Source organism: Hevea brasiliensis, chromosome 11 (assembly GCF_030052815.1).
Source record: "Hevea brasiliensis isolate MT/VB/25A 57/8 chromosome 11, ASM3005281v1, whole genome shotgun sequence".
Classification (NCBI taxonomy): Eukaryota; Viridiplantae; Streptophyta; class Magnoliopsida; order Malpighiales; family Euphorbiaceae; genus Hevea; species Hevea brasiliensis.
This window is the reverse complement of record NC_079503.1, coordinates 7,542,589-7,556,153: the sequence shown is the minus strand read 5'-3', so window position 1 is coordinate 7,556,153 and position 13,565 is coordinate 7,542,589. Positions and strand designations below refer to the sequence as shown.

The window sequence follows — 13,565 nt, the reverse complement described above, 5'->3', positions numbered from 1 at the left end:
AAGGAATGGGGGAGGCAGCAGCTGAAGAGTCACAATCATCTCCCACTCCATTTCCAACCAGATTTGGAGATTTCTTTCTTTTCTTACATTTTTCCTACATTTCTAGTGTTTAGTTTCTTGTTTCTTAGCTTAGATTAAAGCTTTATTTCCATTTAAACTCATTATATCTTGTAAGCATTATGGATAGTGAGTAGTTTTACCTTTTATTCTGGAGTAAGGGATGTAATATTTAGTTATTTTTGTGGATTTGAACTGGGTTAGTCCCAATTTAATGAATTTATGAGGTTTAATCCATTTCTTGTGTGCTTATTCACATGCTTAATGAAGGGCCCCATTAAGTTATGTTCTTAATCCTTGGTTGAAGCACCGAAAGGAGAAAACCAAGTGATAGTTAATCAAGAAATTGGACTTAATTAACTTAGATCTAGAAATAGACTAAGGGTTAAGAGGGTTTTAATAGATTGATTAAAGAACCTAATGGGTCTTGGTTAATTTTAACTCCACGAAAGTAGGATTAAGTTAATTAAGGCACTCTTTGTCTCACTCGAAAGAGTTTTCAAAGGATTTTAGAATTAATCTCCTTTAAACCCATAAATTTCATGGATTGGGCTAGCTAGGGAAAATCCCAAAATGACTTAAATATGAACCCTTAACTCCAGAATCGTCTTTCATCAATTATTGCTTGAAATTTTACTTTTGAGTGTTTAGTTTAATCTCATTTTATTAATTTTCATTATTATCAATTTCTTTATTTTGCGAATTATTAAATTAGTCATTGTTTGAATTTAGTTTTGCATTTTCATACCTTATGCTTCAATTTCCTAAATTTCTTTTATTAATTTGATTAAAATACAATTTTAACATATTTTATTTTACATCAAAAATTCAATCATTAACACAACTTCTCGTGGGAATGATATCTTTTTCTATACTACTTGAACGACCCGTGCACTTGCGGTTGGGACACATCAAGTTTTTGGCGCCGTTGCCGAGGAGTTCTTTGTTTAAGATTGAATTCTTGATTATTTTAGTTGTTTATAGTTTTATCTTTGTTATCTTTTCATTTAGTGTTTGTTTGTTTTTTTTTTAGGTACTCTTAATCTTTTATGAGAAGAGCTAGAAGCACAAGTGACACATCCTTATTATTTAATCCTGAAATTGAGAAGTTTTGTAGAGCCAACAAGAAAGAAACTAGAAGAAGAAAAGAAGCATTGAGAGCAGCTGAAATTGAAACAGAAATGGCTGAAGAAAGAGTTGGAATCGGTGGTGATAATGCTGAAAATGATCGAAACAATGAAAATGCAGCTCATGGTGAAGAAGTTGTAAATGCTAATGTGCCTAAGGGAAGTATGATGGATCACGCATTTCCTCATTTTGATGATTTAAGAGAGAGTATAGCAAGACCAAGAATTGATGCAAATAGTTATAAGATGGATTTTGGAGTACTACAAATGATTCAGAATTCTCAATTCGGAGGTCATCCTTCAGAAAATCCTCATACTTATCTTAAGAAGTTCGTTATGATCTGTGACATGCAAAAGCAACCAGGAGTATCTGATGATGCAGCAAGGCTAAAATTGTTTCCATTCTCTTTGAAAGATAGAGCATTGGATTGGCTTGATTCTTTACCTCACAACTCAATTACAAATTGGGAGCGACTCAACGATGCATTTCTTGCCCAATACTTTCCACCTGGAAAAACTCAAGAGTTGAGGAATCAAATGATTGCTTTTAGACCAAGAGAAGATGAGACTCTTTATGAGTCATGGATGAGATGGAAGGAATTGGAGAGACAATGTCCACATCATGCCATTCCTAAATGGATGATAAACCAGAATTTTTACACAAATGTCACTCCTGCTATCAGAGGAATCATTGATGCTCAAACTGGAGGGGAATTCATCATTAAGCATGAAGATGAAGCTTATGAGTTATTAGAGAAAATAGCAAAGAACAGTCATCTATGGAGTAGTCCAAGAGGGTCAACTCCAACTCAAAAAAGGCAAGTTCTTTGGAATGTATGAGCTTGATCCATTCAACATGATCAATGCCAAATTTGATGCACTCACTAATGTCCTTGCTAAGAAAATGGAGGATTTAAGTATGCTAGTCAGTTCATCATCATGTTCTGGAAGTTCTCAACAAGTTACTTATGCAGAAGGAACAATGAGCTGTGGAGTAGATTATCCTTCATATGCTTGGAGGAATCATCCTAATTTTTCATGGGAGAATCAACAAAATCAAGCTTCAACTCAGAACTTTCCATCACAACAACAAGAGCATCAATACCAACAACCTAGGCAACCACCACCTAGTTTTCAGCAAAAGAATGCAAATCCTGCACCTTTACCAAGACAGCAAGAACAAAGTTCCACCATAGAGGCTTTATTACAACAAATTCTTGCTAATCAAATTAAGCGTGATGAAGAGTTGAGAGAGATGAAAGCAAGGCTGGAACAAATGCAAACACACAATAGGATGCTGGAAAATCAGATTGCACAACAAGCACGCTCATCAAGTACCAAATATATAGGGAAACTTCCTAGTCAAACAGAAAATCCAAGGGAGCAATGTCATGCCATCACACTGAGGAGTGGTAAAATAGTGCATACTGAGAATAGTGAAAAGGTTGAGAAGAGAGAAAATGAGAAAGATGTTGAGAGAGATGAAAAACAAAAGAGTGAAAAAGGGAGTGCAAGAAAAGGTAAAGAGGTTGGAGAGAAAGAAGAGAAATATATACCTCCAGAGCCTTACAAGCCACAGCTTCCCTTTCCACAGAGATTTCAAAAAGCCAAGATTGATAAGCAATTTGGGAAGTTCTTAGAGGTTTTAAAGAAGCTATATATAGATGTGCCTTTTATTGATGCTCTTTCCCAGATGCCTTCTTATGCTAAGTTTTTGAAAGAAATTCTCTCAAACAAAAGAAGACTTGAAGATTATGAGATTGTAGCCTTAACTGAGGAATGCAGTGCTATCCTCCAAAGGAAACTTCCTCCAAAGCTCAAAGATCCAGGGAGTTTTTCAATTCCATGTCACATTGGGGAATCATGTTCTATAAAAGCTTTATGTGATTTAGGGGCTAGTGTAAGCCTTATGCCCCTTTCCATCTATGAGAAGCTCAACATGGGAGATCTTAAGCCGACCCACATTTCTCTTCAGTTAGCTAACAGATCAATTAAGTATCCTGAAGGGATTTTGGAGAATGTGCCTCTGAAGGTTGGGAAGTTCTATATACCTGTTGACTTTGTCATATTGGACATGGAAGAGGATTCTAATATCCCAATCATTTTGGGGAGGCCTTTCCTAGCTACAGCTAGTGCTTTGATTGACGTGAAAGGTGAAAAGCTTACTCTCAGAATCGGAGAGGATCATTTAGTCTTCAACATTGGCAATGATAAGAAGAAGCAACACGAAGATGTAGACTCTTGTTTGAGAATTGATATAGTTGATGAGTTAGTAAAAGAGCACTTTAGAAAGAGCTATCCGAAGGCTTCTCTTGAAAGTTGTCTTATCCATGAAGGGAGTATCAATGATGAAAATCCAAAAGAGGCTGCATTTGCACAACATTTAAAGGGTAATCCATCTTGTCCTATGGCACCAATCTTTCAAGTTGAGCAAGGGGAGAAAAGTAAAGCAAAGCAACCATCTCTCAAAGAAAAAGATGCACCAAAGGTTGTCAAGAAAGAAATGGTTGGATTTTTAGACAAAGCAACAAAGATCTTCTCTTGTGATGGAAAGAAAATTAAGTATAGATTCATTGAAGCACCTATTGGAAACAAAGGCAATAAATTCCAATTCTAGCCACCATGAAACATGACAAGAGTCCAGCTAAGGACTATAAATTAACGCTCTTGGGAGGCACCCCAAGTTCTTTTATCTTGCTTTTGTTGATTTACTTTTATTTACATTGCTTTTGTTTTTATCTTAAATCTCCCCAAATTCAATTTTTGACATTGTTGAATCTTGTCCCTTGTAGATGTATTTTAATGAAGGAAGGTTGGTGAACTGCTGGAGAGTGACTCTTAAACTGAAATTATGTCCTTCAACTCTCCCAAAATTGACTGATTTTTACTGCATAACATGTGCAGGTTTGCTACTTTGTTTATGCAGAAAAATGAATTTTGCAGCAAGGTAGGGTCTGCAGCATATGGCTTATGTTTCTTGGTGAGGTTGGGTGTGTAACTTTTAAGTATATGTGCTTTTAATGTTAATATGGTGGTAAGTGAGCCATTTTTGCAGTTATGAGCTTATTTGGGTTGTGGGATTTAAGGTGGAAATGCTGCATTTTTCTTGGCATGACTTGGGGAGTTCATCATTTGTTAATAGATGCAACTTTATGCAGATTTTATTGAGTTTTAATGTGCTAAATGTTGATTTGCAAAATTTGAGTCAAAATGGCATGGGTCACAAATGCCTTTTATGCAGAATTCATTTTTACAAGCATGTGTGATGTAATTTTGATGGATTTTGTATATGTTGATGTGTTTTTGGTGATAATTTCTCATGATTTATGCTTCATAGAATTATATTTCTTCATTCTAGGGCATTTTTCACACTTGCAAATCATTTTCAGTTGTAATCTCATTCTTGTTGAATTGTGCATAAGTAACTGCATAGCTTATGTAGCTTTTAGATCACAAATTTTGCCATTTTCTCACCCTGCTAAAAACTGCATAAGAAGAGTGCATAGCTTATGCAACTCTGCATAGCCTAATTTTGTCAAATTTCATATCTTTCGAAACCTGCATAAGCAGAGTGCATGACTTATGCACATTTGCATAACTTCAAATTCTTCATTTTCTCTCTCTGCCGAAGTCTGCATAAGGAGGGTGCATGACTTATGCACTTCTGCATAACCAGAAACTCCAAAAATCAAAACCTGCCGAGGGGTGCATAAGCAGAGTGCATGACTTATGCACTTCCGCATGACCAAAAACTCTGATTTTCTCTCTTTGCCGAGACCTGCATAAGGAGAGTGCATGGCTTATGCACAATTGCATGACCACCAACCCAAAATCTCAAAACTTGCCGAGAGGTGCATAAGGAGGGTGCATGACTTATGCACAACTGCATGACCACATTTTCTGAAACCCAAAACCTGCCGAGAGGTGCATAAGCAGAGTGCATAGCTTATGCACTTCTGCATAACCACCAACCCCAAATTTCAAAACCCACCGAAAAGTGCATAAGCAGAGTGCATAGCTTATGCACAACTGCATGACCACATTTTCCAAAAACCAAAACATGCCAACAGGTGCATAAGCAGAGTGCATAGCTTATGCACTTCCGCATGACCACTCTCCCTGAAAGTCAAAACTTATCGAACAGTGCATAAGGACAGTGCATGACTTATGCACTTTTACATGAGCTATTTCTCTGAAGTCCAAAGCAAGCCGGAACTTGCATAAGTTAGTGCATAAGTTATGCATTCCTGCATAATCAGTTTTTCACACCTTTTTATCACCCACCGAAACATGCATAAGAGAGTGCATAAGTTATGCACAACTCACTTTTCACTTATGCAGTTTTTACACAAACCCTGTTCAAATCAAATTTGTTTTCGGCACCATTTTTCCCACCTCCACCTCCCGATATTCCTGTTCACTCCTTTTTCCCCCCACGTCCATTTATTCCAGCATTACCTCTCCTCTTTTTCTCCACTCCTATTTTCGCCACATTTGCCCTAACTTTTCTCTGCATCTTTCACTTTGTGCATATTTGTCCATACTATGTATATATTTGCATGCTTCTACTGGTGGTTGCACATTTTCCCTTGCTTATCATCATGCAGCAGCTTTTGAATATACTGCATAGGCTATGAATACCCTTATGCAAATGTTTTGCATAGCCTGTGCAGTCCTTATTGCCACTCATGCAGAACCGCACAGCTTATGCACCTTCCTTATGCACCTGTTCTGGACAGCACTTTATTCTGCATAACCTGTGCAGCTTCTTATGCATCTCCATTATATCTTGAATTCTCATCTGCTCCATACCAGGTAACTCTTAAATCTCACAATTCCTGGTAATTCCTGTTTACTTTGAGTTTTGATAATGCACTACTTGAGACATTGAGGACAATGTCTAATTTTGAGTTTGGGGGTGCACATTTTGATTTTTGCTTCATTTTCACATTTTGAGTATAGGAGCATCTCATCCCATTCCATTTACATATATTGTAAATATTTTACATATACATCCTTACATACATATACATAACACATTTACACACACATTATACATCACTTAGAAATTGTACACATTGCACACAATTAGACTTCCTTCATTTAGTTAATGCATTACTCATTTTTAGGAATCATGCATCATGCATTAAAATCTTTTGCCAAATCCCTTGAGTATTGAAAAGTTGCCTATGAGAGTGATTTGACTTACCTTTAGTTGGGTTTGTGGATTGAAAGTTTCCTAAGAGATGCAAGGTTTTGAAGTGTCTATCCCTTGCCTATATCTTCTTAGCCAAAAAGCCACCCAACTAGTCATTTGGAGATGGAAGTGTTTAGAGGGAGTTATTGGATATAAGGTAGTCAAAGATGTCTCACCAATCCTAGAACAAATTCTCTAAACCTTTCAAGGCGAAATACCAGCTTGTACTTGAAAAGAGAGATGATTAGGCATTCTTTGATTTAAACCTTCTCATTTTAAACCTTTGGCCCTTTTTCCCAATTAAAATTTACCCTTGCAAACCCCTTTGAGCCTTTTTATCCCTAATTTTTCTTGAAATCCTTATTGTTACCTAGCCAATGAACCAAACACTCCAACCCTTTTCATGAGAATAATTATTTATAACATTAGGTACATATTCAAAAAAAAAAAAAAAAAGAGAGAGAAAAGAAAAAATGCAATAAAAGGGAGAAGAAATGCTTGTCACCTTGTAAAAGTGCTAGTATATGTGCTTTTCACCATTGTCATTCAAAATGAAAGAAATCCACCCAAAGTATTAAAAGAAATGAGTTTGGGGGTGGCAAATTTTAGGGACAATCATCAAAAGAAAATGCAAAATACAAGTTTAAATAATCAAAATGTCCCTCCATTTTTATGTATTTTGTAAACTATGCCAGCACTTGACAATTCTCATTGTGTATTTCTCTCCTCCATATATAAAAAAAAAAAGAGAAAAAGAAAAAAAATATAATAAAATAAGAAGTGTACCTTATGTTGTCAAAATTGAAAATATTCTCATGCTTTGAATCCTTTTTACCCATTTTTCTTCTTAGCCTCATTTTTGAACCCCATGGCCCCATTACATCCCTAAAAAGACCTTTGATCTCTTGATAGTACTTGCTACATTAGTGGAGATAGGAATAGGGAATTTGCCTATGGGATTGGAAAATTATCTATTCATTCATTTAATTCCATCATTCTATATAGAGACACTTTGGTTATTGATTGTCCTAGAATTCCTTTTGAGCATGACTCTCTCTTTTGATTGGTTGGTTTGGAGATTTTGAATGATAATTGACTTGATGGCTAAGCGGTGAAAGCTTGGATAAGCATTAGATTCTTTGCATTTTGAAGGATGGGTATATGGATTGCTGGTATGGCTAAAGGTATGTTAAGTTACTTTAATAGGTGATTTTCATAGCTCTTTGGATAAGGCACCCCTAAAAAATTGCATCACACTTTAAAGTTTGCTTGAGGACAAACAAAAGCTTGAGTTTAGGGGTATTTGATGCATACATTTTGCATAATCATTTAGGTTTAATTTCATAGCCATTTTATTTGATTATTAGTTACTTTTAGCTAATTTCATTAGTTATTTAGTTAGTTTTTCATAATTGTCAATTTTGGATTAATTTGTTTGTAGGAAAAATGATGTTTTTGAAGGACTGAAAAGAAAATTTTCCATTGAGGAGTGACTTCTACACCAAAGATGTCAAAAATAAGTTTTCAAGTGAAAATATGCATTGACAAAATTGCGCATAACTTGCCGCATAAGCTATGCAGATCCGCATGAGGAGAAGAAACACTGTTCCAACACCTGCCGAATTGTGCATAAGGAGAGTGCATATGTCACACCCCGGCTTAGTGGGCCCCAGCTCAAGCCCCTTTATGGGTGGCCATCTTACCGGCGTACCCCTCTAGAGGCCGGCGATGCAACTCAAATCGGTACTGTCCGCTTTGGTGGAGTTCAATCCCCTGTGAGCTGGGATTTGAACCCATATCACCTCCCTGATTTGCTTCGCCTCTTACCACTTGCGCTGCTCAATTGGTAAGAGGCGAAGCAAATCCGTGAGGTGATATGGGTTCGAATCCTAGCTCGCAGGCGGCGGGATTGAACTCCACCAAAGCGACGATCCATTTGAGTTGCATCGCCGCTCTGAGGGGACGCAAGATGGCCACCATAGAGCGACTCAGTAAGAGGCGAAGCAACCGTGAGGTGATATGGGTTCGAATCCTAGCTGCAGGCGAAGGGATTGAACTCCACCAAAGTGGGCGATCTGATTTGAGTTGCATCGCCGGCCTCTAGAGTGCACGCCGTAAGATGGCCACCCATAGAGGGGCCGGGCCCACTAAGGGGTGTGACAATAAAAAGGCGCCTTTTTATTGTCACACTCGACTTAGTGGGCCCAGCTCAAGCCCTCTATGGGTGGCCATCTTGCGTGCACTTCTCAGAGGCCGGCGATGCAACTCAAATCGGTACTGTCCGCTTTGGTGGAGTTCAATCCCTTCGCCCTGCAGAGCTAGGATTCGAACCCATATCATCTCACGGGTTTGCTTCGCCTCTTACCAATTGAGCTGCTCTGGATCCATGAATTTTATGGAACTCATCTCGTGATTTTCTTAGAAAGAAATATAATATTCTCAAGAATAAAACAATATTGCGAAAACTATTCTTTTGGAAATCTTTGTTTTACATTTCTTTATAAAAAGTCACACACACAAATTAAAATGAAGTTTAAATTAAAAATTTTGTATGAATTTAATTATTAGAAGATTGACTAAAAAGTGTGTAGTATTGAAGGTGAAGAAGTAGGAGGAAATACCTATGATGTGCTACAATGATACTGTGGAAAGTGGTGTTGTTCTTATCAAAAATAATGGTGATAATAAAAGATCTATGTTTTTCATCTTTCAGGAACTTTGATGTAACATTCTTCTTTGGCATAATCTTGAGCAAACCCATCATCATTTTTCCCTTCTCTTGATAAAAAAAAAAAAAATCAGTTTATATCTGCAATCTTCTGGTATCATGGATCATCTTTTAATAGTCCAATGTTTTTATAAATTGACAAGTCTAATTATTAATCCAAACAATTTAATTAAAAAATTGGTTACATATAACAATTTCATTAATTTGATGGTATTTCCTTAATTGGCTTTTGAGCAAAGAGCTTAGACAGCTGGCCTATTGTTAATTCCTTGAGGTTCCTGTACTAAAAATGTGGCATCATACACAACAATACAATACTTCTCCTTCCCAAGACATTCCTGCAAAAGCCCAAAAACTTTCACTTAAGTGCAAATTACTACGCAAGCAAATCAAATGTAATAAATTTAAATTGGCAAAAGATTATCTCTTCCACCTTTTCCACCATATGCCTACTATGCATAGCGTCAGAGAGCCCTTCTAGAAGGAGCAGCATGGTCCCTTGGAATTTCCATGGCTAGAAGTGGAGTTCATATCAGATTGGCTTGTTCTCAGCACACTAATCACTTACAGCTCCTGCTTAGTATCCACGTTATTAAATTAATGGTAGATTTAGACAGGCATCTAAGGATATGATTGTAAAGTGATTAAAGCATGTTATCTGAATTGATAAAACTAGAAGGATATACAACTGAAAATATTATATAAGTTGATGATTTTTATTGTCATGAAGCCTATTTTATGTATACAATAGTTTTTCTGCAAAGCAATAAATATTTGCAAAGAAAAATATTCTTTTATGCATTGGTACTAAGGTGAAATTCTCTATCGAACTCAGGGTGGCATCACCATCATAATGTTAATTTGTTGATAGGCTATAAATTTTTTTTAAGTGATTGAATGATTGGAATGAGGATTGTTGAACTCAGGACACTGTTGAAGCTATACGAGTGTCAACTAGAAACTTACTAGTGAGATCATTGGTACCACAACACAGGAGGTAGTCCTTAAAGCTAAACATCGTGATAGCAGTTCTAGATACTTGGGGAAAGAGAAATCCTTCTGATCTAAGTCAAATTTGAGAATTTGAAGTCATAGGATCACCTGCCAATTATTATTCTGCTATCCAGCACCTGCACAGTGAAACTAGATGGCAGTAAATATCGGTTTTATTCAATTACAAACTTGTAACATGGTCATATGTTTCTGCTGACAATAACGCCTAATTAGCATAACAAATGCTCAATCCTTCTTGTGTTTATTTATTCATTTATATTTGGGAAAAATAAGCATGTATAAGGAATAAAAAAACCTTAATAAATCAGTCAAGAAAAGATCGTCCAGAATAGGGGGATGGAGGATCTTCAATCCAAACGATAAAGCGATCAGCAATTGGTGATTATTTTCTTTCCCAATTTGATAGATGCATGGAGTTGCTTGAGATGCCCCCACTTTGGCTTATTCAAATTCCCTGCAAGTCTTAAACTTTTATGCCATGACATTGTTAATGGCAATAATTGATATTTTTGCTGGCAATACATCAATCAAGGTTTAAAGTATATATCAACATAGATTTAATTGTGAATTACCATATTCATCAATTGGAACCTTATAATCATATGATGTGGTTATATATGGACCTCCTGCGTTGGGTCCAAAGTTGGTTCCTCCATGTTACTGAATGGAGGTTAAGAAAAACTTGTCAATAAGTTAAAGCAAACATAAGTCCAGTGAAAATAAACATATGAAGTCATTGCTTTGCAGGGAAATACCATATAATAATTATTCAAGACCCCACCAGCTTGGACAAATCGAGCAATTGAAAATGCCAAATCTTTAGCAGTGTTATATGGGTTTTTCCCACCCCAGGCCTTAAACCTACAAGGACATACAAAAAATGCAGATTCTATGTATTTCAATAAGGTCAACTAGAAGAAACAGTGTTATTTCAGTAGAAAAAAAGCCTACTATCCACTTCAATTCTCAAAATTTTTGGACTTATGGGATTGTTTGGATGGAAGGTATCACAGTAAAAGCCGTTGCAGGTATCAATCTGCAGCACAACATGGAATAGAGCCATTAAGAGGCCTACTAGTATGAATGTTACTTTAAACTTCTGTGACTAAATTATTTAATGCTGAAGAATTAGAAATAATGAGTACAATGGGTAGTGGAGCATCTGGTTACTTGCACATAATCCACAAAACTCAAATGTTTTAGGCTACAGCCATTTGTGCACTCCATTGAATGTAACTTTTCCCTGCATTTCCGTGAAGTCCTGATACTACACCACCGAAACTAAGTGAAATAGTCAATGTGGCAGTCAAAGTATCAATGCTCGTTCAAAGAGTCAAAACCGAGCCAAAATATCCAAAGTGGCGATGAAAGTGTCAAATGCTCATTCAAAGAGTCAAAGTCGAGCCAGAGGTGACTCAACCACCTAAACTGAGTAGGATCAAACCCGATAAAAGATTGTTTAGTCTAGGTCCAAACGGGATAGCAACAAGAGAAGGAGCAAAGTTATCGCTCGGGAAACAAGCCAAGCAAAATTTATACCAAGTAATAGTAGCGTCAAGCAAAGATCAAGCCGGATTATAAGGAGAAAATCTCGAGATGTCAACCTAAGATTGTCTCTGTGATTAAGGCAAGACTATTTTCGTTAAAACTTATAAATATTAGAAGCAGCTAGGGGGATCAAGAACATTAGTTTTGTAAAAATTCACTATTGAATTATTCTCTTATTCACAACCTATGATTTCCAAACTTGAGTGTCGTAGTGGCTGGATGAAGGCCACCGACCTCACATTTTGTTGTTTTATAGGGTTACGTGCCACAGGACTGGACTTTAGAAGTTCATAGCAGCATCAAGTCCCATGATGTTTCTGTATTCATTCTCAATCTATTATGCACAAACACAAAAGTTTAGTAACTTTGAGACAAAAAAAAATCCTAGTAATACAAATATAAATGCTACTTGAATCATATAGGAGAAAGAAGGAAAAATGCTACAAATGTAAAAACGTGTGCAAGAATTATAGGTCCTCTATATGGAGCAAATGTTTTTGCTTCTTTCAGGATGTTTACAATTTTAGTGGTAAAAGTTTTCATTTCATTCTATAGAAAGCAAAATTATAGTGCTCATATCAAGTATTGATATGAACATTGCAAAGGAAAAAAAAAATAGAGCAAGTAAAAAATGAAACCTTGTAAATCCCATTGTCTGTCCTCAATCCAATGCCTTGGAGCATTGTCCAACCTCATAGGGAAGTCACTGAGATGCATGTTAGTATTCTCTTTACAAGCATATTAGAAAGAAACCCATTATTCCATTCAACACAAACGTAAAAGCCAATCTGCAGAATGACATGAAGTCCTCTTTTTGAATGAGAGTGAAGAATTTTACAATGTCCAAATTTTCAGAGAAATTATACACACACACACACACACACACACACACACACACACACACACTTATATATATATATATATATATATATATATATATATATATATATATATATATATATATATATATATATATATATATTAGGGGAGAAAATCAAAATTTTCTTTTTCAACTTAGAAGTTTAGCAGCAATTCAAACCAACCGCCGGATAGGCTCATGGCGATCCCAGAAGACATAAGTTTTAATAGCATCAAGGTTGCCCTCCTTGGACTTGTTACTTAGATCAAGTCACATTTGCCTACCACCACATAATCATAATACTTAGAAGTATAGAATCAGGAAATGCATTTAAAAGAACTGCTTGTTTTCTAGAAGTGCTAGCACCAGGTGGTGAACAATGATATTTTCAATACCTTAGGGGTACTGTAGGGATAGTGAATTGCACTAGAGAAAATGATTTTGTGTTCACCATTGATGATAATGGCACTAGAATCATATTCAACTGTTGTTGCTGAGCACAAGCATAGTAAAGATAGACTTGCAATGAAAAGAATCACAATCTAAGAACTTGACAACATCTTGAATAAGAAATGACTGTTCTTTTTGTATCTTTTGATAAAGTAGAAAAGTTAACAAGGAAAAAGAAAACAAAATAACAAAATAAAGAAAGAAGTGGCAAGCTTCCTTACCTGAATTGAGTTAAAGCAGAATGCTTTCTCACCATTGATGTAAAGTGACACTTTTACTGTCTAATGGTTGCTGTTTCCACCAAAAATTAACTGAAATTATCAATAATGAAATATTTTCTAAATGAATGCAATAAGTGGTAATCCAAGTCAAACCCTAGAGACTGAGTTGCTAAATTTTGTGCACGTGTATAACAGAAAAAGAAATTAAGGTGGGGGGGGGGGGGGGTTGTAACACTAAATCAGAAGAAATCAAGTTCAGAAATTAAAGAACTAAATTTAGGTATAAAACTCTCAATTTAAATAAACTTCAGTCCAAGGTAATTCACATTCTAATGCATGATTCAATCATAGACATAAGAAATAT

General features: G+C 36.1%; 1 non-coding gene across 1 annotated transcript; it reads right to left on the bottom strand.

Moving 5' to 3' along the window:
- Positions 1-1,705: 1,705 nt before the first annotated feature.
- LOC131170889 (small nucleolar RNA R71) lies at positions 1,706-1,813 on the bottom strand. The gene has a single exon (XR_009141654.1). It is a non-coding gene; the product is annotated as a small nucleolar RNA R71 (small nucleolar RNA).
- Between the last annotated feature and the right edge of the window lie 11,752 nt (positions 1,814-13,565).